This window comes from Halichoerus grypus, chromosome 13 (assembly GCF_964656455.1).
Source record: "Halichoerus grypus chromosome 13, mHalGry1.hap1.1, whole genome shotgun sequence".
Taxonomy (NCBI): domain Eukaryota; kingdom Metazoa; phylum Chordata; class Mammalia; order Carnivora; family Phocidae; genus Halichoerus; species Halichoerus grypus.
The window spans coordinates 56615430-56640187 of record NC_135724.1 but is presented as its reverse complement, the minus strand read 5'-3'; the positions used below and the strand labels follow the sequence as shown (position 1 = coordinate 56640187).

The 24758-nt window shown below is 40.3% G+C and overlaps 1 protein-coding gene across 1 annotated transcript in view; it reads right to left on the bottom strand.

Moving 5' to 3' along the window:
* PTPRM (protein tyrosine phosphatase receptor type M) overlaps positions 1 to 24758 on the bottom strand; it is a 777319-nt gene that overhangs the window by 445960 nt on the left and 306601 nt on the right. The window lies entirely within an intron of this gene.

Sequence of the window (24758 nt, the reverse complement as noted above, 5' to 3'; positions counted from 1 at the left end):
GATCTGAAGTTCTCAGAATGAACGATATTTTTGAGATTGTAGAGTCACTTCAGAGAAACTGAGGTTAAAGGAAAAAAAAAGAAGCAGTAAGAAGTTATCAATGTTCTTAACATGATTGTCTGAAGTTATCTAATATGGCTATTATTAAAAAGGTCCACATGACATTATTTTCATCTCCATTTACACATATCTGCATCACCAAGGAGACTGTGGCTCATGCAAAATAAATTTGCTAAGTCTTAAAAAAAAACAGCAACTGCACTCTTGGAGAAATGAAGGTTCATTCCTATAAAAATCTGTACACAAATGAAAAGCTTTACTCATAGTAGCCAAAACCTGGAAACAGCCCAGATGGCATTCAATGGTAAATAATAAAGCAGACTGTCGTACATCCATAGCATGGAATACTACTCCACAATACCAAGGAAATAACTATTGATGATAGGATGAGCTCTAGAGAATTATGCTGAGTGAAAAAGCCAATCACAAAGATTCCCAACTATATGATTCCATTTATGTAGCATTGTGTAAAGTCAACATTTTTGAAGGGAGGGCAGATTAGTGGTTGCCAGGGCTTAGGGATGGAGGAAGAAGGGACGGGAGGGTGGTTACAGGACAACACAAGTTGAGTAATCCTTGTGATGCTGGAACCTTTAAGGTTTTTGCTGTAGTGATGGTGCACAAACCTCCTCAGGTAATAAAACTGTATAGTTCATAGCAGCTTTATTTGCAATAGCTAAAACACGGAAGCCACCAAGTATCCACTGATGGATGAATGGGTAAGCAAAATGGGGTAAATACATACAATGGAATATTATTCAGTCTTAAAAAGGAAGGAAATTCCAACACATGCTATGATGTGGAGAAACCTGGGGGACATTATGATGGGTGAAATAAGTCAGCCACAGAAGGGCAAATACTGTATGACCCCACATATATGAGTTACCTGGAACAATCAAATCCAGAGAGACAGAAAGCAGAATGATAGTTGCCAGTGGCTGAAGAGAGGGGCAATAGGAAGTTACTATTTTACAGAGGCAGAGTTTCAGTTACGCAAGATGAAAAGAGTTCTGGAGATGGATGCTGGTGATGGTTGCACAACATTAAGAAGGTATTTCATACCATTGAACTGTATACTTAAACATTATTAAGATGATAAATTTTATGTTATTTGTATTTTACTACAGTAAAAAAAAAGCAAAAAAATGTATAGAACTAAATACACACACATGCATGCACAAAGTAAATGGGAAATCTGTAAAATGGGAAATCTGAAAAAGCTCTGTAGATTTCAACCATGTCAATATCCTGGTTGTGATATTATACTTTCGGTTTGCAAACCGCTACCATTGGAGGAAACTGGGTACTATGTACACAGGAATCTGTATTATTTCTTACTGCTGTATCTGACTCCACAATTATCTCCACAAAAATTTTAACTTAAAAAAGTAACTATAAATTACCATTTACTAAGCGCATAATACAGTACATACACTGGGCTGATATCACCCCATTATCTTATTTAGCAGTTCATGAAAAAATTCTTCAAGGATTAATATTTGAAGAACAAAGAGATTCAGATACAAAATAATTGTTAAAAACCCAGTCTTTCTGGATGTTTTCACTACTACACATTGCCTGAACAAACACTTCAACCCTAGGACTGCATTATTTATGTGTGTGCAGTGGGTGTAAAAATGGAGAAAGCAATCAGCAAAGCCCAAAATGGAAAAGCTCAGGGGGCTCCCTAGATAAGAAGTCATCCCAGAAACACCTGCTAGACTAGATGACCCTGCACCACGATGTCACAACACTGAAATACAAAACATACAGGGGAGAGGAGAGGACCAAAGTAGAACAGAAATGAAAACAAAACAAAACAAAACAAAAACACTTTGTCCTATTCGTAAGTATATATATATATATTTTTCACTGATGACACAGAGAAAGGAAGAGATGCATGCACAGTATTACAATCTGTAATCTTGCATATTTCTCTCTCTGCTGAAGTCTAGGACAGTTGAGGGAACAAAAAGCAGATGAGCCCTGAGAGCAAGTGGGGGAAAGAGCCCTCCAGAAGCCCTCCAAGCTGGGGCCCTGGGAGGAGACAGCAAGAGCAGGCAGCACAGGATGCAGCCGCCTGCTCTGCTCACAATGGCCACTGCATAGACCTATGTCCATGACCACCAGCTACCCAAGAACTCCATGGCCCTGGTCATGGAAAGGGTATTTTGAAAGCCAAAACCAGACATGTTCATCCATCCTTCCTTCCTCCCAGCTGACCTCCCTTCCTTCTTCCCTCCCTCTTACACATTCATTCAATTCAAGTCTCCACTGGGTGTCCTCTTTCTTCCACGCACCGTGATAAGTACTGTGATAAGCATCATGAACAGAACAGATGCAAAACTGTCCTTCACAGCAAACCATATTTTTACTTTATCAACTACAAGGGTTGAAGCTTCTTATAAAAATGGAATAATCTTTATTATTGAAGAGATATGCTAACTCTTAGAATATACTGTACATACAAAAATGTTCATGTGGATCTATTTTTGAAGTTGCCATGTGTAAATTCAAAGCACAATATTTCATTTAAACCAATAGAGGACCATGGCCCTATGAAAGAATGGGAGAGAAAGAAAGGAGGGGAAGAAATGAGAGACCTTGATAAGTCACCCTAAAACCTTTGAACCTGTTTTTTTCATTTATCACATTCACAGAATTTATGACCTTCAAAGATTCACACTCAAAGATTCTGAGTCTTATTGTCCAACTATTTATAGGATATTTACTGTAAGCTCTGAAAGGGATCCAAAAAATATTAGACAATTTTATGAAATTTAGGCTTCAGGTCCACAAAAAATAAGGAACACAATGAACAAACAGAACAAGATGATGGCCAAGTAACAGGTGGGAACAATAAAGAGCTCATAGGACTGCGATCTTTCTCCACCACAGGACTGTCTCCTCCTCCTTACCCATCCAGCCAGGACACCTCTGACACAGCCAACACAACCTTCAATCCATTTCTCACCCTGCTCATTAAACTCACAGATGCCCCCAAAAGGACTTACAAGTGTCCCTGCTGGACCGGAGGCAGAGAGACTCAGCAGCAAGCCCATGCACTCCAGATTCCCAGCAAGACGACTTGCCAGTGAGGCCACAACAAAAGAATCAAACACAGATTTGTTTCTGAAACTTTATCTGTTCCCCTCAGTCTTCTAAAGGCATCTCATTGCAAATACACCAAGAGAACAATGGACTGCTCCATTCAGTTAATTAGAAATTTTGGAAAGTAAACTTCGAAAGCTTGGCAGATTCCAACACTGACTTAACTTAGTTTCCCTAACTGTAGAGACAAAAAGGACAAAATAATCTTCAGAGATAAGTTTATGTGTGTCCACACACTTCACACACATGTATATATTGACATACAATATACCAATAAAATTTTTACATGACACATTTAGGTATTATACCTAAGAAGGTGAATTACGTGTTGCAAGTTTGGAAGCAATAACGCCAATGCTTCTTTCCAAAAACTGAAGCAAGTTTTTCAAAAGACCATTTTCCACCTCTTTTTTAGTAATTTTAGTTAAAGGGCTTATGAATACAAGTTTTATTAGCTGCTTCATCAAGTTTATAACTTAGTATATAAATGTTTCAACACATACCACAATTATAAAGTAGGTCTGATTTGTACTGAAAAGTTTGCTATTTTGAAATAAATATGATTGAATGAAAATTCCTGAATTTAGGTGCTCTACAACAATCTTTGACTGACTGCTAACTTGATTTGAACATCTGAGCAGTAAGAGATTCACTCTGTTGCTTCTAACAAACACGAGGGTTAAGACATGCAGCTGAGAACATAAGGCCTATTTTAAATAGGTTTCTTAAAAACAGATTTTAGACTCCCATAAAAAGGTTTCCTTGTCTTGAATTCTTGTTATCTGGCAAGTTTTTCATTTTGTACTTTTTTCTAGCTAGTGCCCTTACCAAGAAAGCTCCAAAAGCAAAAATATCTTGGTCTGTTTTTGTCAAATAAGGAACTACTCTATTGAAAGTACAGGTATTGCTCTAGTGAAGTATAACAAGTATATGCAGAACCCAGCGGGAGTCCCTGGGATGTCTGAAAATGCCAGCATTGAGGGCCAAAAGATAGAGGTCAGAGGAAAGAAGTAATAACATGAGAACACCAATGGCACCACTGGAAAAGGAAAAAGAAAGGTGAAACAAACTGATTTGCACATGTGCCCATGCTTACTTTTATCAAATAGAACAGAATACATTGGAAGTCTGTATTAGAAGTGAGGTTTGGGTCTCTTTAAGAAACACACCAAGTCTTTTCATTTAGGAAAATTCAAAAATTTAAAAACCACTTATATACTGCACCCATCTGTGTCTCAGGTATCTTTTGTATATATTATGTAATTTCCCCCAACCATATGAGGCAAGCAAATTCCCTTTCAGGGATGAGGAGGCTGACTCAGAAAGTAATTATGTAATTTTTCTGAGATCACACAATTAGTACATTGCAGGGCCAGGGTGTAATTCTAGGTCTATTTTACTTCTAAGTCTGGACTCTTTACTGAACTGCTTTAACTAGTAAGCATGACAGACTACATATATGTAGAATACACACACACACACACACATACATATGTCTGACCGATACATATATACATACATACCTATCTATACACACATATACATATATAATACACAACCATGTATTCACACACAAATATATATATCCTTTAATTCATACACACACACACACACACACACACACACCCCACACACATATATGCTCTAAAACTTTTACTTCCACATTTAAGTAAGGAATGTAGTAATCATCTACTTGACCTAGCAATGTAGATGCAAGGAACAGTTATATGACATAGTTTTAACAACATAAATTTTAAGACAAGGGTCAGCAAACTATAGTCAACAGGCCAAACCCCCCCAACCTCTGTTTTTCTGTTACCCACAAAGTAAGGATGGTTTTTATACTTTTCAACAGTGGGAGAAAGTCAAAAGAACAGTATTTAGCAACACATGAGAATTATATGAAATTGAAATTTCAACGTCTACAAATAAAGTTTTATCGTGACACAGTCATGTTCATTCAACTGTGTATCGTTTAGAACAGCTTTGCACAAAAACAGCAGAGCTCAGCAGACGTCACAGAGACCATCTAGCCTACTAAGCCTGAAATATTTATGACTACCAAGCTTCCAGATTTAAAAAAAAACAACTTTCCTGCTTGGCTCCCCAACAACGGCCATTACTCTGGATAACAAGAAAGCATGTATCAAGAGCAAGAGTTTGTCACCACCAAATACAACATGCCCTGCACTCCGTGTGGGAGCCTCGCATTCCAGCAATGGCAGGGAGAAGCCCTCCCCCTGGACTGACTTGCTTCAAGTGCATCACATGGGTACCATTTCTAATACCCACTTAGGCTTGTAGTATCATTACCATTTTTTATAAAGCATAATTGCATACCAAAACAAAACCATAGACACTAATTACTTGATAGACCTCAAAACACTATATACAAAATTAAATCAAATTAAAAATAAAATAAAACCCAACTCATTTAGCAGTCAAATCTTCTACAAAGAAACTGAACTACTGATAATGTTTAACACTTTAATATTAAAACCTGACCCTCAGCGACGATTCTACGCCATGTTCTTTGGCACAAGATAGATTTCAGGGAGGTATCTTTGTATTTACTGAGACACACACAATTTTAGGAAAAATGTCTTTGCCCTCTAAGTCAATCTAAATTGTGATTATTTGAAAAAGTTGAAAGCTAAAGTGGCTGAGCAGTACGACAAAAATCACAGAGCCATCCTAGCTTATTCTGGAATAATTTTGCTAAAACCGAGTATTTAATCTTTTTGTTTGTTTGTTTGGATTTGGCCTGAAAGAAAATATAATTAATCCTCATTATTTGCAGATTCTATATTTGCGAATTTGCCTACACACTAATTTATTTGAAACTCCCAAATCAGTATTTGAAAAGCTTTCATGGTCATTTGTGGACATGCACAGAGGGGCAAATTTTTGAGTTGCTCATCGCAGCTGAGGTCAGTCAAGGCAATGCTCTGTTTTTTGATTCAGTTCTCATACCATAAACATATGTCCTTACCCCAATCTGTTTGGTAAGGCATTTTTCCTATTTTTGTGCCTTCTATGGGTAATGCTGCTATTTAAAATGGCACCCAAATGCAATGCTGAGGTATTGTCTAGTGTTCCAAAGCACAAGAAGGCTGCAATGTGCCTTATGGAGAAAATATGTGTGTTAGGGAAGTTTCATTCAGGCATAAGTCATCATGCTTTTGACCTAGTTTAATGTTAAAAATCAATGATGTAGATGGCGGAGGAGTATGAGACCTAAATTTCGTCTGGTCCCAGGAATTCAGCTAGATAGGGATCAAACCATCCTAAACACCTATGAACTCAACAGGAGATACAAGAAAAGAATAGCAGCAACTCACTGAACAAAGGCGACCACTTTCTGGAAGGTAGGACCTGCGGAAAAGTGAATCTGAGGCAATATTCGGGAAGATAGACAGCAGGGCAGGGGCCTCCAATAGCCGCTACTGGCAAGTGATAGAGCAGCAGAGCACAAAATCGGAACTTCTAGAAATTTGCTCCTATGAGGGACATCGCTCCAGTGGCTAAGCAGGGGATGCAACCCTCGCTGGGACCGTGTGGTCTCAGGACCCTCAGGATCACAGAAAGACGGGGGGTGCCTGAGTGCGGCAGAGCTCCCAGGGATCAGAGCAGGAAAGCCGGCTGCAGAGACGGCTGCAGAGATGGAGCCGAGGCGCGGGCTCTCAGCTCAGGATTGCCATAAACTGTGATCCGGGGCACAGTCGGGACACTGCTCTTCCAGCAGGGACCAAACAAGCAGCAGATCCGGGAAGACTCCCCTTCCTCCCCCGGGAGGAGCGGTGTGGGAGTGCACCGCAGTGATCTGCTGGGTTTGGAGACTCCAAACGGGGTCGGGTGCCAGAGATAGAAATGCTCGGTCACAGGCCGGGTGAGCACAGAGTGCAGACAGAGACCTGGGAGACGGGAGTGACCACTGCTTTTCTCTGGGGTTGCACTGAGGAGTGGGGCCCTGAGTTCTCGGCTCCTCCGGGGCGGAGATTGGGAGGCCGCTATTTTCACTCTCGTCCTCCAAAGCTGTAGGGAAAGCTTGCAGGGAACAAAAGGTACCCAGAGCAAACCCGAGCAGATTACTTAGCCCGGACCAGGCAAGAATGGGGCAATTCCGCCTCCGGCAAAGACGTTTGGGAACCACAGCAACAGGCCTCTCCCCCAGAAGATCAGCAAGAAAAGCCCGCCAAGACCAAGTTTACCGATCAATGAGAACAGCAGAACTCCAGCACTAGGGGAATACTGCACATAGAATTCATGGCTTTTTTTCCCTCTGATTCTTTAGTCTTTCAAAGTTAATTTTTGTAATTTTCTTTTTTTCTGTTTCTTTCTTTTAATTTTTCTTTTTCCTTTTCCAACCAACATCTTATCAATCCATTTTTTAAAAATCTTTATTTTTCATTTTTAGAGTCATATTCTATCCCTTCATAGTAGTTAACCTTATATATATAAGTTGTTCTTGCTTTAAAATTTCGGGATACAATTTTTTCTAACAGACCAAAATATACCCTAAATCTCTAGTGTATGGCTTTGTTCTAGTCTCCTGCCTGATCACATTCTCTCCCATTTTTCTTTTCTTTTTTTTTAAATTTCTCTTCTTTCTTTTTTCAACCAACTTCTTCCCTTATCAATTCCTTTTATAAAATCTTTTATACGTTTCATCTTTACAGTCATATTCCATCCCTTCATCATATTTACCCTTATTTTTGTACATACATAAGTTTTTCTTTCCTTAAAATTTTGGGAGGCACTTTCTTCTAACAGACCAAAATACGCCCAAAATCTAGTGTGTGGAACTAATCTATGCACCAGCCTGATAATATTTGATCATATTCTTTTCTTTTTTTAACTTTTTCTTTTTCTTTTTTTTCATTTTTCCTTCTTTCCCTTTCTTTTCCCCCAGTTTCAGGTCTCTTCTGATTTCTTTACTATATATTTTTCTGGGGTTGTTGTTACCCCGTTAGCATTTTGTTCTCTCATTCATCTATTCTCCTCTGGACAAAATGACAAGACCAAAAAAATCACCTCAACAAAAAGAACAAGAGGCAGTACCGACTGCCAGGGACCTAATCAATACGGACATTAGTAAGATGTCAGAACTAGAGTTCAGAATGACGATTATACAGATACTAGCTGGGCTTGAAAAAAGCATGGAAGATATTAGAGAAACCCTTTCTGGAGAAATAAAAGAACTAAAATCTAACCAAGTCAAAATAAAAAAGGATATTAATGAGGTGCAATCAAAAATGGAGGCTCTAACTGCTGGGATGAAAGAGGCAAAAGAGGGACTTAGTGATATAGAAGACCAAAAGATGGAAAATAAAGAAGCTGAGAAAAAGACACATAAACAACTACTGGATCACGAGGGCAGAATTCGAGAAGTAAGTGATACCATAAGATGAAATAATATTAGAATAATTGGGATCCCAGAAGAAAAAGAAAGAGAGAGAGGGGCAGAAGGTATATTGGAGCAAATTATAGCAGAGAACTTCCTTAATTTGGGGAAGGAAACAGGCAACAAAATCCAAGAGGCACAAAGACCCCCCTCAAAATCAATAAAAATAAGTCAACACCCCGAAATCTAATAGTAAAACTTACAAGTCTCAGAGACAAAGATAAAAATCCTGAAAGCAGCTCGGGACAAGAGATCTGTAACCTAATGGTAGAAACATTAGATTGGCAACAGACCTATCCACAGAGACCTGGCAGGCCAAAAAGAACTGGCATGATATATTCAGAGAACTAAATGAGAAAAATATGCAGCCAAGAATACTATATCCAGTTAGGCTGTCATTGAAAACAGAAGGAGAGATAAAAAGCTTCCAGGACAAACAAAAACTAAAGGAATTTGCAAACATGAAATCAGCCCTATAAGAAATATTGAAAGGGGTCCTCTAAGCAAAGAGAGAGCCTAAAAGTAACAGACGAGAAAGGAACACAGACAATACACGGTAACAGTCACCTTACAGGCAATACAATGGCACGAAATTCATATCTTTCAATAGTTACCCTGAACATAAATGGGCTAAATGCCCCAATCAAAAGACACAGGCTATCAGATCGGATAAAAAAACAAGACCCATCGATATGCTGGCTGCAAGAGACTCATTGTAGACCCAAAGACACCTCCAGATTGAAAGTGAGCAGGTGGAAAACCATTTATCATGCTAACGGACACCAAAAGAAAGCTGGGGTGGCAATCCTTATATCAGACAAATTAGATTTTAAACCAAAGACTATAATAAGAGATGAGGAAGGACACTATATCCTACTTAAAGGGTCTATCCAACAAGAAGATCTAACAATTGTAAATATTTATGCCCCTAACATGGCAGCAGCCAATTATATAAGCCAATTTAATAACAAAAGTAAAAAAACACATTGAAAATACCATAATAGTAGGGGACTTTAACACCCGCCTCACTGAAATGGACAGATCATCTAAGCAAAAGATCAACAAGGAAATAAAGACTTTAAATGACACACTGGACCAAATGGACTTCACAGATATATTCAGAACATTCCATCCCAAAGTAACAGAATACACATTCTTCTCTAGTGCCCATGGAACATTCTCCAGAATTGATCACATCCTAGGTCACAAATCAGGTCTCAACCGGTACCAAAAGACTGGGATCTTTCCCTGCATATTTTCAGGCCACAATGCTTTGAAACTAGAAATCAATCACAAGAGGGAAGTCGGAAAGAACTCAAATACATGGAGGCTAAAGAGCATCCTACTAAAGAATGAATGGGTCAACCAGGAAATCAAAGAAGAATTAAAAAAATTCATGGAAACAAATGAAATTGAAAACACAACTGTTCCAAATCTTTGGGCTGCAGCAAAGGCAGTCCTAAGAGGAAAGTATATAGCAATACAAGCCTTTCTCAAGAAACAAGAAAGGTGTCAAATACACAACCTAACCCTACACCTAAAGGAGCTAGAGAAAGAACAGCAAACAAAGCCTAAACACAGCAGGAGAAGAGAAATAATAAAGATCAGAGCAGAAATCAATGAAATAAAAACAAAAAGAATAGTAGAACAGATCAACGAAACTAGGAGCTGGTATTTTGAGAGAATTAGTGAGATTGATAAACCCCTGGCCAGACTTATCAAAAAGAAAAATGACCCAAATAAATAAAAACATGAATGAAAGAGGAGAGATCACAACCAACACCGAAGAAATACAAACAATTATAAGAACATATTATGAGCAACTATATGCCAGCAAATTAGATAATCTGGAGAACTGGATGCATTCCTAGAGATTTATAAACTACCAAAACAGAATTAGGAAGAAATAGAAAACTTGAACAGATCTATAACTTGAAGCAGTCATCAAAAATCTCCCAACAAACAAAAGCCCAGGGCCAGATGGCTTCCCAGGGGAATTCTACCAAACATTTCAAGAAGAATTAATACCTATTCTTCTGAAACTGTTCCAAAAAATAGAAATGGAAGGAAAACTTCCAAACTCGTTTTATAAGGCCACCATTACCTTGTTCCCAAAACCAGACAAAGACCCCATCAAAAAGGAGAATTACAGACCAATATCCCTGATGAACATGGATGCAAAAATTCTCATGAAAATACTAGCCAATAGGATCCAACAGTACATTAAAAGGATTACTCACACGACCAAGTGGGATTTATTCCTTGGCTGCAAGGTCGATTCAACATCTGCAAAGCAGATCAATCAATGTGATAGAATATATTAATAAAAGAAAGAACAAGAACCATATGATCCTCTCAATAGATGCAGAAAAAGCATTTGACAAAGTACAGCATCCTTTCTTGTTCAACACACTTCAGAGTATAGGGATAGAGGATACATACCTCAATATCATAAAAGCCATCTATGAGAAACCCACAGCAAATATCATTCTCAATGGGGAAAAACTGAGAGCCTTCCCCCTAAGGTCAGGAACACTGAAGGGATGTCCACTATCACCACTGCTATTCAACATAGTACTAGAAATCCTAGCCACAGCAATCAGACAACAAAAAGAAATCAAAGGCATCCAAATTGGCAAAGAAGAAGTCAAACTCTCAATGTTTGCAGATGATATGATACTTTATGTGGAAAACCCAAAAGACTCCACCCCAAAACTGCTAGAACTCATACAGGAATTCAGTAAAGTGGCAGGATATAAAATGAATGCACAGAAATCAGTGGCATTTCTATACACCAACAACAAGAGAGAAGAAAGAGAAATTAAGGAGTCGATCCCATTTACAACTGCACCCAAAAACATAAGATACCTAGGAATAAATCTAACCAAAGAGGCAAAGAATCTGTACTCAGAAAACTATAAAATACTCATGAAAGAAATTGAGGAAGACACAAAGAAATGGAAAAATGTTCCATGCTCATGGATTGGAAGAACAAATATTGTGAAGATGTCAATGCTACCTAGAACAATCTACACATTCAATGCAATCCCTATCAAAATACCATCCACTTTTTTCAAAGAAATGGAACAAATAATCCTAAAATTTGTATGGAACCAGAAAAGAACCCAAATAGCCAGAGGAATGCTGAAAAAGAAAAGCAAAGCTGGTGGCTTCACAATTCCGCACTTCAAGCTCTGTTACAAAGCTGTCATCATCAAGACAGTATGGTACTGGCACAAAAACAGACACATAGATCAATGGAACAGAATAGAGAGCCCAGAAATGGACCCTCAACTCCATGGTCAACTCATCTTCGACAAAGCAGGAAAGAATGTCCAATGGAAAAAAGACAATCTCTTCAACAAATGGTGTTGGGAAAATTGGACAGCCACATGCAGAAGAATGAAACTGGACCATTTCCTTACACCACGCACAAAAATAGACTCAAAATGGATGAAAGACCTCAATGTGAGACAGGAGTCCATCAAAATCCTAAAGGAGAACACAGGCAGCAACCTCTGACCTCAGCCACAGCAACTTCTTCCTAGAAACATTGCCAAAGGCAAGGGAAGCAAGGGCAAAAATGAACTATTGGGACTTCATCAAGAGAAAAAGCTTTTGCACAGCAAAAGAAACAGTCAACAAAACCAAAAGATAACCGACAGAATGGGAGAAGATATTTGCAAATGACATATCAGATAAAGGGCTAGTATCCAAAGTCTATAAAGAACTTATCAAACTCAACACATAAAGAACAAATAATCCAATCAAGAAATGGGCAGAAGACATGAACAGACAGTTTTCCAAAGAAGACATCCAAATGGCCAACAGACACATGAAAAAGTGCTCAACGTCGCTCGGTATCGGGAAAATCCAAATCAAAACCTCAATGACATACCACCTCACACAGGTCAGAATGGCTGAAATTAACAAGTCAGGAAATGACAGATGTTGGCGGGGATGTGGAGAAAGGGGAACCCTCCTACACTGTTAGTGAGAATGCAAGCTGGTGCAGCTACTCTGTAAAACAATATGGAGGTTCCACAAAAAGTTGAAAATAGAGCTACCATATTGCCCTACTGGGTATTTATCTCAAAGATACAAATGTAGGGATCCGAACGGGTACGTGCACCCTGATGTTTATAGCAGCAATGTCCACAATAGCCAAACTATGGAAAGAGCCAAGATATCCATCGACAGATAAATGGATAAAGAAGATGTGGTGTATGAATACAATGGAATATTATGCAGCCATCAAAAGGAATGAGATCTTGCCATTTGCAATGACGTGGATGGAACTGGAGGGTATTATGCTGAGCGAAATAAGTCAATCAGAGAAAGACATGTATCATATGATCTCACTGAAATGAGGAATTCTTAATCTCAGGAAACAAACTGAGGGTTGCTGGAGTGGTGGGGGGTGGGAGGGATGGGGTGGCTGGGTGATAGACATTGGGGAGGGTATGTGCTATGGTGAGTGTTGTGAATTGTGTAAGACTGTTGAATCACAGACCTGTACCTCTGAAACAAATAATACATTATATGTTAAAAAAAAAAAAAAAAAAAAGATAGTAGGAAGGGAAAAATGAAGGGGAGGAAATCAGAGGCAGAGATGAACCATGAGAGACTATGGACTCGGAAAAACAAACTGAGGGTTCTAGAGGGGAGGGGAGTGGGGGGATGGGTTAGCCTGGTGATAGATATTAAAGAGGGCAGGTATTGAATGGAGCACCGGGTGTTATACACAAACAATGAATCATGGAACACTACATCAAAAAAAAAAAAAAAAATCAACGATGTACATTAACTAAGGAGTCCTTAACAGAGAGACTCATAAAACAAGGTTATATGTGTTGATGAGTTAATGAAAATATTGAGACCGGAGGCTTGCAGGACTAATCCCTTACTTCCTCCCATGGAAGCAACAGTTCAGTTTTCACTAACTCAGCCAGCACTCACTGTGGCTTCACACAACATAAAAACCATGAATGAAAATTAACTGCATGAGAACTGAGGATTGGATTCACACTGAGTCCCCATTTCTATCAAAGGACTCGGGCACAGGAAGGACACAATACTCATTTCTACTGATGGCTCCCAGATACTATTTGCAGTCACGGGATGTAAAGAAATGTAGAATAAAGAGAATCGATATTCTTTCAATACTTCAACAAATAACATCTCAGGAGACAAGATCTTGGATCCCATAGTCTTTGGAGCTTTTAGGAACAGCCATTTGCTCTCAGGTAGTAAACAAGCAGTTAAACCACTAACTAGCACTCTTTCGTTTGCTCATGAAAAGCCACCTTGGAGGTTGGCCTGTGAGGGGCTTGACATCAGGCTATCCCTCAGATGCCTGCCAAACAGGAGATGAAAGCAGTTTAACACTTCAGCATCCCTGATTCTCCCTGCTTCAGTGAAGGGCAAAATTAGATTTCCATGATGCCACTATTCCTTTCTATGTATGAGCAAAGAAAAGGGGTTTGCTTACCCACACAAATACTCACCATGGAAAAAGTGTCGGTGGAAGTCATGTGTCAATTCCCTAGGACAAAGGGGATTAAATAGCATATTTCTGTCCTCCTACACAAAACCTGGGAGATCCCTTCTGGTTTTGATTAAAAAAAAAAAAAAAAGCAAAGGTGGATCATACTCATTTACAAAAACATATATAGTAAAAGAAAACTTCCTCTAATAATAAAGAGCCAAAGCAAAACCACAACCTATATGACCTTAAAAAATCAGCAAAAAAATATTGAAATATTTGTTTATATGGACATATTAACTGACTCAAGTAAAAGGCTATTTTCCCGAGGGGGGAAAAGATGGCAGAGGAGTAGGGGACCCTATTCCAACTGGTCCCCAGAATTGAGCTGGATATCTACCAGACCACTCTGAGCACCCACAAAATCAGCCTGAGATGTAAGAAGATAGATGTGGATCTCTACAAACAGAATATTGCAGGTGGTTGGTTTCGAGGTACCACGCAGGGAGCGGTGATTCCGCGGGCAGATATCGGAGGATAAACGGCAGCGGGAGGGAGCCTGGCCATGGGGATACTACACCGGTGAGTGACAGCCTCCCGCGCTGGGGACGGGCACAGATTCGCAGACCGGCAGCGGCGGGGAAAGGACTTTAGGGCAGTCCCTGGTTGGAAACCTGGAGTGGCGGGGCCACGCATCCAAACTGGGAGTGGCTGGCAGTTTTAGAAGCACAAAGGGCAGAGACATGCCCCAACCTGGAGGCAAGGACTGGGAGCACTGCTGAGGGGCGCACAACCCAGGACGCTGCAGTTTACAACAGCACAGACAGAAATGGAGACAGTGTAGCCTGGAGAGCTCACTGAAGAACAGACGGTGATCTCTCCCCTCTGAGGCAGAGGGTTGGAAATGGTCTCTTCTGTTCTGACTCTCGGAAGAGACGCAGAAAGCCACCAGAGAACAAAAGACCCAAAAAACGAGTTTCCACTGAGCCCATCCCCCACCACAGGGGGCAGGGCTACTCTGCCCAAACAGGGTTGCCTGAGTAACAGCACAGCAGGCCCCTCCCCCAGAAGACAGGCTGGGAAAACAAGAGGCCAGCAACCCTAAGGTCCCTATAAAACAGGTGCATCTTGCTTGGGTTCTGGTCAATAATTTGGACTCTATACATTCCCTCAACCACCCCTCAAAAGAATGACTAGGAGGAGGAACCCCCAAATAGGAAAGACTCAGAGACTATGACTTATGCCACAGATTTACAGATTCAGATATAACCAAGATGTCGGAGATGGAATTCAGGCTAGCAATTGTGAAGACAATAGCTAGAATGGAGAAATCAATTAATGGCAACATAGGGTCTCTAGAAATAGAAATGAAAGCTGAATTGGCAGAACTTAAAAATGCTATCAATCAGATCCAATCTAATCTAGATAATCTAACAGCTAGGGTAAGCAGGGCAGAAGAACGAATCAGTGATCTAGAGGACCAATTAATAGATAAACAGGGAAAAGACGAGGCCAGGGAAAAACACCTGAGAATCCATGAAAATAGAATCAGAGAAATAAGTGACACCATGAAACATTCCAATGTCAGAATTATTGGAATCCATGAGGGGGTGAAGAGAGAGAGAGAGAACTCATGGTGATATACTTGAGCAAATCATAGCTGAGGACTTCCCTAATCTGGGGAATGAAACAAACATTCATGTCCTAGAGGCAGAGAGGACCCCTCCCAAGATCAAGGAAAACAGGCCAATGCCCTGGCATGTAACAGTAAAACTCCCAAATCTTAGAACCAAGGAAACCATCTTAAGGGCACTTAGGGGGAAGAGATTCCTTACATATAGAGGGACGAATATCAGAATAACATCAGACCTATCCACAGAGACCTGGCAAGCCAGAAAGGCCTAAAAAGACATATTCAGGGTACTAAACGAGAAGAACATACAGCCAAGAATACTTTATCTGGCAAGGCTGTCATTTAGAATGGATGGAGAGATGCAGAGTTTCCAAGACTGGAAGAAACTGAAAGAATATGTGACCACTAAGCCAGCCCTGCAAGAAATATTAAGGGGGGTTCTATAAAAGGAGAAAGACCCCAAGAGTGATATAGAAAATAAATTTACAGGTACAATCTATAAAAACAAGGCCTTCACAGGCAACATGATGACAATTAATTCATATCTTTCAATAATCATTCTCAACGTGAATGGCCTAAACACTCCCATAAAATGGCACAGGTTTGCAAATTGGATAAAAAGACAGGACCCATCCATATGCTGTCTACAACAGACTCATTTTGAACCTAAAGATACATCCAGACTGAAAGTGAAGGGATGGAGATCCATCTTCCATGCCAACGACCTCAAAAGAAAGCTGGGGTCAGACAAATTTAGATTTTCGATCAGACAAATTAGATTTTAAACTAAATCTGTAGTTAGAGACACAGAAGGACACTATATCATTCTTAAACAGTCTATCTAACAAGAAGATCTAACAATTGTAAATATCTACACCCCCAACATGGGAGCAGCCATCTACATAAGCCAACTGTTAACCAAAATAAAGAGTCATATTGGTAACAATACGTTAATTGTAGGAGACCTCAATACTCCACTCTCAGCAATGGACAGATCATCTAAGCAGATAATCAACAAAGAAACAAGAGCTTTGAATGACACACTGGACCAGATGGACCTCATAGATATATACACAACATTCCACCCTAAAACAACAGAATACTCATTCATCTCGAGCACACATGGAACCTTCTCCAGAATAGATCACAGACTGGGTCATAAATCAAGTCTCCAGATACCAAAAGATTAGATTATTCCCTGCATATTCTCAGACCACAATGCTCTAAAACTGGAACTCAATCACAAGAAAAAATTTGGAAGAAATTGAAACAGTTGGAAGCTAAAGACCACTCTGCTCAAGAATGGGTCAACCAGGAAATCAAAGAAGAACTTAAACAATTCATGGAAATCAATGAGAACGAAAACACATCGGTCCAAAACCTATGGGATACTGCAAAGGCGGTCCAAAGGGGGAAATACTTAGCCATCCAAGCCTCACTCAAAAAAATAGAAAAATCCCGAATTCACCAACTAACTCTACACCTTAAAGAACTGGAGAAAAAGCAACAAACGATGCCTAAGCCATGCATTAGAAGAGAAATAATTAAGATTAGAGCAGAGATCAATGAATTAGAAATCAGAAACAGTAGATCAGATCAACGGAACTAGAAGTTGGTTCTTTGAAAGATCAGTAAGATCGATAAACCACTGGCGAGACTAATCCAAAAGAAAAGAGAAAGGTCACAAATTAATAAAATTATGAATGAAAGGGGAGAGATCACGACTAACACCAATGAAATAGAAACAATTATTAGAAGTTATTATCAACAACTATATGCCAATAAACTGAGCAATCTGGATGAAATGGAGGCCTTCCTGGAAACCTATAAACTGCCAAGACTGAAACAGGAAGAAATTGACAACCTGAATAGGCCAATAACCGGTAACGAGATTGAAGCAGTGATCAAAAACCTCCCAAAAAACAAGAGTCCAGGGCCTGATGGATTCCCTGGGGAATTCTACCAAACGTTCAAAGAAGAAATAATACCTATTCTCCTGAAGCTGTTTCAAAAAATAGAAACAGAAGGAAAGCTTCCAAACTCATTCTATGAGGCCAGCATTACCTTAATCCCCAAACCAGGCAAAGACCCCATCAAAAAGGAGAATTTCAGACCAATATCCCTGATGAATATGGATTCTGAAATCCTCAACAAAATCCTAACTGATAGGATGCAACAACACATTAAAAGGATCATCTACCACAACCAAGTGGGATTTATCCCTGGGATGCAAGGGTGGTTCAACATTCACAAATCAATCAATGTGATACAACACATTAATAAGAGGAGGGAGAAGAACCATATGGTCCTCTCAATTGATGCAGAAAAAGCATTTGACAAAATACAGCATCCTTTCCTGATTAAAACTCTTCAGAATACAGGGATAGAGGGAACATTCCTCAAGTTCATAAAATCCATCTATACCCACAGCCGAATATAAACCTCAATGGGGAAAAGCTGAGAGCCTTTCCCTTAAGATCAAGAACACGTCAAGGATGCCCACTCTCACCACTATTGTTCAACATAGTACTAGAAGTCCTAGCAACAGCAATCAGACAACAAAAAGAAATAAAATGTTTCAAATTGGCAAAGAAGTAGTCAAACTCTTTTTGTAGATGACATACTTTATGTGGAAAACCAAAAGACTCTAACCCCAAATTACTAGAACTCATATAGCAATTCAGTAATGTGGCAGGATACAAAATCAATGCACAGAAATCAGTTGCTTTCTTATACACTAACAATGAAACTGTAGAAAGAGAAATTAGAGAAATGATTCCATTTTCAATAGCACCAAAAACCATAAGATACCTCGGAATAAACCTAACCAAAGAGGTAAAGGATCTATACTCTAGGAACTACAGAACACTCATGAAGGAAGTTGAAGAAGACACAAAAGATGGAAAAACTTTCCATGCTCATGGATCGGAAGAATAAACATTGTTAAAATGTCTATGCTACCCAGAGCAATCTATACCTTCAATGCCATCCCGATCAAAATTCCAATGACATTTTTCAAAGTGCTGGAACAAACAATCCTAAAATTTGTATGGAATCAGAAAAGACCCCAAATCGCCAAGGAAATGTTGAAAAGGAAAAACAAAGCTGGGGGCATCACATCGCCTGTTTTCAAGCTATATTACAAAGCAGTGATCACCAAGACAGCATGGTACTGGCACAAAAATAGACATATAGACCAATGGAACAGAATAGAGAGCCCAGATATGGACCCTCAACAATATGGTCAAATAATCCTCGACAAAGCAGGAAAAAATATGCAATGGAAAAAAGAGAGTCTCTTCAATAAATGGTGTTGGGAAAATTGGACAGCCACATGCAGAAGAATGAAACTTGACCATTCCCTAATACCATACACAAAGATAAACTCAAAGTGGATGAAAGACCTCAGTGTGAGACAGGAATCCATCAAAATCCTCAGTAACCTCTTCGACATCGGCCACAGCAACTTCTTTTAAGATATATCTCCAAAGGCTAGTTGAAGCAAAAGCAAAAATGAACTGTTGGGACTTCATCAAGATAAAAAGCTTCTGCACAGCAAAGGAAACAGTCAACAAAACAAAGAGGCAACCCACAGAATGGGAGAAGATATTTGCAAATGACACTACAGACAAAGCACTGATTTCCAAGATCTATAAAGAACTTCTCAAACTCAACACCCAAAAAACAAATAATCAAGTCAAAAAATGGGCAGAAGAGGGGCGCCTGGGTGGCTCAGTCATTAGGCAGCTGCCTTCGGCTCAGGTCATTATCCCAGGGTCCTGGGATCGAGTCCCACATCGGGCTCCCTGCTCAGCAGGAAGCCTGCTTCTCCCTCTCCCACTCCCCCGCTTGTGTTCCTGCTTTCGCGGTCTCTGTCAAATAAATAAATTAAATCTTAAAAAAAAAAAAAAAAATGGGCAGAAGACATGAACTGACACTTCTCCAAAGAAGACATACAAATGGCTAACAGACACATGAAAAAATGTTCATCATCATTAGCCATCAGGGAAATTCAAATCAAAACCACATTGAGATACGACCTTACACCAGTTAGAATGGCAAAAATTGACAAGGCAAAAAACAACAAATGTTGGGGAGGTTGTGGAGAAAGGGGAACCCTCTTACACTATTGGTGGGAATGCAAAATGATACAGCCACTTTGGAAAACAGTGTGGAGGTGCCTCAGAAAATTAAAAATAGAGCTACCCTATGACCCAGCAATTGCACTACTGGGTATTTACCCCAAAGACACAGACGTAGGGAAAAGAAGGGCCATATGCACCCCAATATTCATAGCAGCAATGTCCACAATAGCCAAACTATGGAAAGAGCCAAGATGCCCTTCAACAGATGAATGGATAAAGAAGATGTGGTCCATATATACAATGGACTCAGCCATCAGAAAGGATGAATACCCAACTTTTACATCAACATGGTTGGGACTGGAGGAGATTATGCTAAGTGAAATAAGTCAAGCAGAGAAAGTCAATTATCATATGGTTTCACTTATTTGTGGAACATAAGGAATAGCATGGAGGACATTAGGAGAAGGAAGGGAAAAATGAAGGGGGGGAATCAGAGGGGGAGACGAACCATGAGAGACTATGGACTCCGAGAAACAAACTGAGGGTTTTAGAGGGGCAGGGGCGGGAGGATGGGTTAGCCCGGTGATGGGTATTAAGGAGGGCACGTACTGCATGGAGCACTGGGTGTTATACACAAACAATGAATCATGGAACACTACATCAAAAACTAATGATGTAATGTATGATGATTAACATAACATAATAAAATTTAAAAAAATAGAACTATTCACCATATTAAAAAAAACTAATGATGTATTGTATGGTGACTAACATAACATAATAAAATAAAATTTAAAAAATAAAATAAAATAAAAGGCTACTTTCCCAAAGTTAAAGGTATTCAAAGGATAGCAAGATTCTCCTTGGAGTGAATTATTGGTGTTTGGTCATGCCTATTCATTTAGCTCATTCTCATATGACTTCATCTACTTTTCAACCAAAAAACATGACTTTCCTCACTTTTCTGTTGTTTTTTCCTTTCATGTTTAAAAATAACTAGTATTCTTTTCAAATCTTTTCTAACAATAGCTCAAATATACATTCTATAAAACGGGATATGGAAGAAAATTAAGGTTGAGGAAAAAAATAGTAAAGTTATACAGAAAAGTGTGGATAAGCAAGGATTCACAGGCCACAGAGAAGTATGAGATGTTAACCCCGAATAAGTACCTATCCTTGATCATCAAATACTAAATACAAGCTGAGAATGAAACTCAGAGATGTGGTAAGATTTTAACAATAAATAAATAAAAGTAGTATCCTTGAAGGTGAAAAACCATCACGTGAATCGATCCACTTCCCAAATGCAGCTTTAGGTCTATACTAACGTGACAGCCAAGTGTGTCCCCACTGATTTCTTAAAACATACTATTCCTCTTCTTTAAGCAAAGAATGCAGAGAACAGGGACTTCCCGTAAAGGCAGCTGAGCAGGAGGACCCTAAGCTCACCTTGTCCCATAGATACAACTAGGTAACACCCAATCAGTGTAAATAACCCAGAAAACAACAGAAGACTGGCAGAACAGTCTCTCCACAGCTAATTATGGAGAAGATACCACATCCAAGAGGTAGGAAGGGTAGGGGGGTGGCTAAACACACCATCATCACACTCTCTATGTGCAAGGTACAATGTATCCACCCCTGTAAATTCGACATGTCCATCTTGCTGGGGAGAGGTGGATTGGTAACCAATCCATGCCACCACCCCCAGCTGCCTGCACCCAGGGGTTTTCCAAACTCTCTTCTCCTGAGTTACTGCTCCTCTTGCGGCCAGTTTATCCGAGTTTGGTCAGGACCAGTATGCGCAGACCCAGCTAGGAGCTGTGCTTCCCATCTGTCCAGTTTCCTGGGCATTCCCCAGGTGGGATAGGAGCAGTTAGCCAAGACAGCCCCTATGACTCACTCATTCTTTCCTGAGTTAGTGGCTATGACAGGTGGATGGATGGATGGATAAGAGTTTTTGGCGAGCCAGCCAGGAAGGGCATGCTGCTTTGGTGGGTGATCATCCATCTCACAGACTCCTGACCAGGTAGGTGCCTCAGCCCCTCCCTGCGGGTGAACTGCCTCTGAGGGGCGGGTGGCCAAGGGCAAGTCCCAGCAGTTGCCCCGAGACCACCTGTGAGGGAGGGTCCCTATCTTGCCCTTGCTGACCCAGCTTCCGCTTCATGCGTGATTTGAAAAAGAGAAACGGATTTGGGAAGCACTGAGTTTCGGGTTTCTGGAGAAGTTATACCAGTGCTGACGGGAACCCTCTGATTTCTACATTAGGGCTAAACTGTCCAACACTTGGTACCCAGCAGTGTAAAATCATGGTTGTACAACTAATCGTCCCCAACTTCATCTCACTGAGGAATTCGGCTTCCCTTTGCAGGAATCTGGAAGAGGATTCTGTTTGGTTTGGTTTCTTTCATTTCCTACTCATTCCTTTCTTCCCTTTCTGGGGTGGGAAACACTACTTCTGTTCCGTCTGACAGTCCCTTGGGGTGCACTGTGGCAGCACCATCCACATATAGCTGTAAGCTGATGACTAGGAAGATGATTTCTTACTGCAACACTGCATGGCCCATGTACGGACTAGAATAAGAGGAAAAATATGGGTCTCTAAATTACCATCCTATCCTCCAATTAGAATTATTTTGTCAAAGACCTGGCAAATGAAATGAAATTCTATATGTTCAGGCTTTTAAGCTGTTAAGTAACAGACATTCAGCACATAAAGGCTCTAAGCTCATGATGCAAAGACAGACAAGAGGTTAAAGCATGTGAGGATAGTGCGCCTACTGAGAGAAAGCCAGGGGTGAATGTGTGTGAGGACAGCAGGCCAAATGAGGAAAATATGAGCAACTTGGGTTGCTACAATCTTCGAACCCCCTGCCCTGGGACTTCTACTGGTCCCAAATGTGGATAATCACAGAGCTCCATCTACCCCAGTTTCTCCTCCTCCTAGCTATGCCCCTGGAGGCAGGAACATTCTCCCCTTTCAAGACCTTCCAGGACACCAAATGTGGTCACGAGGCACCCCAATTTGGAACAGGACATTTCCTTGGTAGCATTATCCTGTAGGGATGAATCCCCAGAGACAGCCTGCCAGATATTATTGGACATACAACCCTTTCTCTATCTCAGACCTTTTAAACTGGAAAAATTCAAACCATACTTTGTAGAGAGGATCCTCAGAAAATGTCTGAATTGTTTACTACTATTCTTGCTACCAATAAGCCTCCTTAGGCAGATATGCAGACTCTGTGAAGTATGCTCCTTACAGCCGATTAGCAACTCCTAGTGAGTGACTGGCATGTGTATGATAAAAATCCAGGTAATACCCTGTTACCAGCAGGGGCAGTCCTGGTGGCCAAAACTGGTTGGGACCCAACTGTTGCTGAAGGAATGGTTCATCTGAACCACTACTGAAGGTATAAGTTAATGGGACTAAAGTGAAGGGTGCCAAAGCAAAAAAGGCTTACTAAAGTCGAGGCAATTCAACAAAAATTAAATGATGATCCCTGCGAGTTTCTGGAGAGGATTTATCAAGCCTATCTAAAATATACCAATGAGGTTCCCGAGGCTCTTGAAAATCTGAGAATGTTTAATGTGACCTTTATTGGACAAAGTGCCCCTGATATATGAAAGAAGCTGCAGAAGGTCAAGACAGTAGCAGCTGTTGGTGGACATTGCTTCTGAGGTATTCGGTATGGGGGGGAAGTGTATGAAACAAGCTGCTCTGTTTCTCACAGCCCATATTCGATGAGAAAAATGGAAAAAATGAACCATACTTTGAAAAAGACCATCACAAAGCTGTGTCAAGAAACTCATTTAACATGAGACAGGGAACTGCTGCTTGCCCTTCTCCACATCAGGGTGACCCCTCAGAATGGGTTCAAATGGAGCCCCTATGGAACTATGGAAGATCATTCCTGGCCCCCACCCAAATAGGGGGAGAAACAAAAATTAAACAATATGTACAACACTTGAACCAAAATATTAACCATCATTCATCAGTTTGCTTCCTCTAGGATGGCCTCCTTGTTGGAAGAACCACTGCACCCATTTCAACCTGGGGACAAGCTCTTATTAAAAACTTGGAAAGAACACAGACCTGACCAAAATTAACTGAAAAATGGATTGGACCTTTTGATGTCCTATGAACCACCCATTCCTCCTTGAAACTGGACAAAGTGAAGCTGTGGATACATCACACCAGAGTTAAACGGTGCCCATACTTAGAAAAGGAGGAGAGAGAAGAGACACCAAACCTTCCTACTGGGAAAGTCACACTAACCAGGACTTAAAAGACCTCTTTAGAAAAAAGAATACATAACCATTATGTTTATTCTGTGCTTTGTATTAATCATGTCTTCTTTTTCGCTAGGTTGGAAAGATAACACACTAGTCCGGGTAACTCAGGCTTTGGTCTCAACTACGTGTGTTGTCAAGTGTTGGAAATGTCACCCAAAAACCCAGCTGGTGTTGGACCATGGAGACCCTTTGGTACACCCAGTTTACGATACCTCAGGAGTTCCCAAGGGCAACTGATTTCCAATCGTTAAGGCTCAGACAATAATGTATAGGGTTAGAATAGCTAGATTTTCCCAAGATGATCAGAAGGCACCCCCGTGTCTTACAGTCCCTCTCATTACTATACTAAAGGAGGTAATTTTCAAAACACAAAAAACAGGCATATATTCCCCAATTAGATACCACAGGAAGCAAAAAAGAACCAACTCCTATGTGTAAACAACAGTCTATTTCTTTTCCAGCTAAGGATAATATTCACAGCCAGGTTCAGCTGGGTAGAGACTGGATGGAGTGAGCTGCCCATTTGGTGGGCCGATTCTCCCACCTTTTGTCTTTGTGCTCTGGCTGGGTTTGTCTTTATTTTAAAATTAGACAGAGTCCCCTGGGCCATGGACTGTGTTACAAATTCTATCCCAAAACAGTATCTCTGGTCACCTGGGTGACTGCCTTCTCCCTTCACCCTGC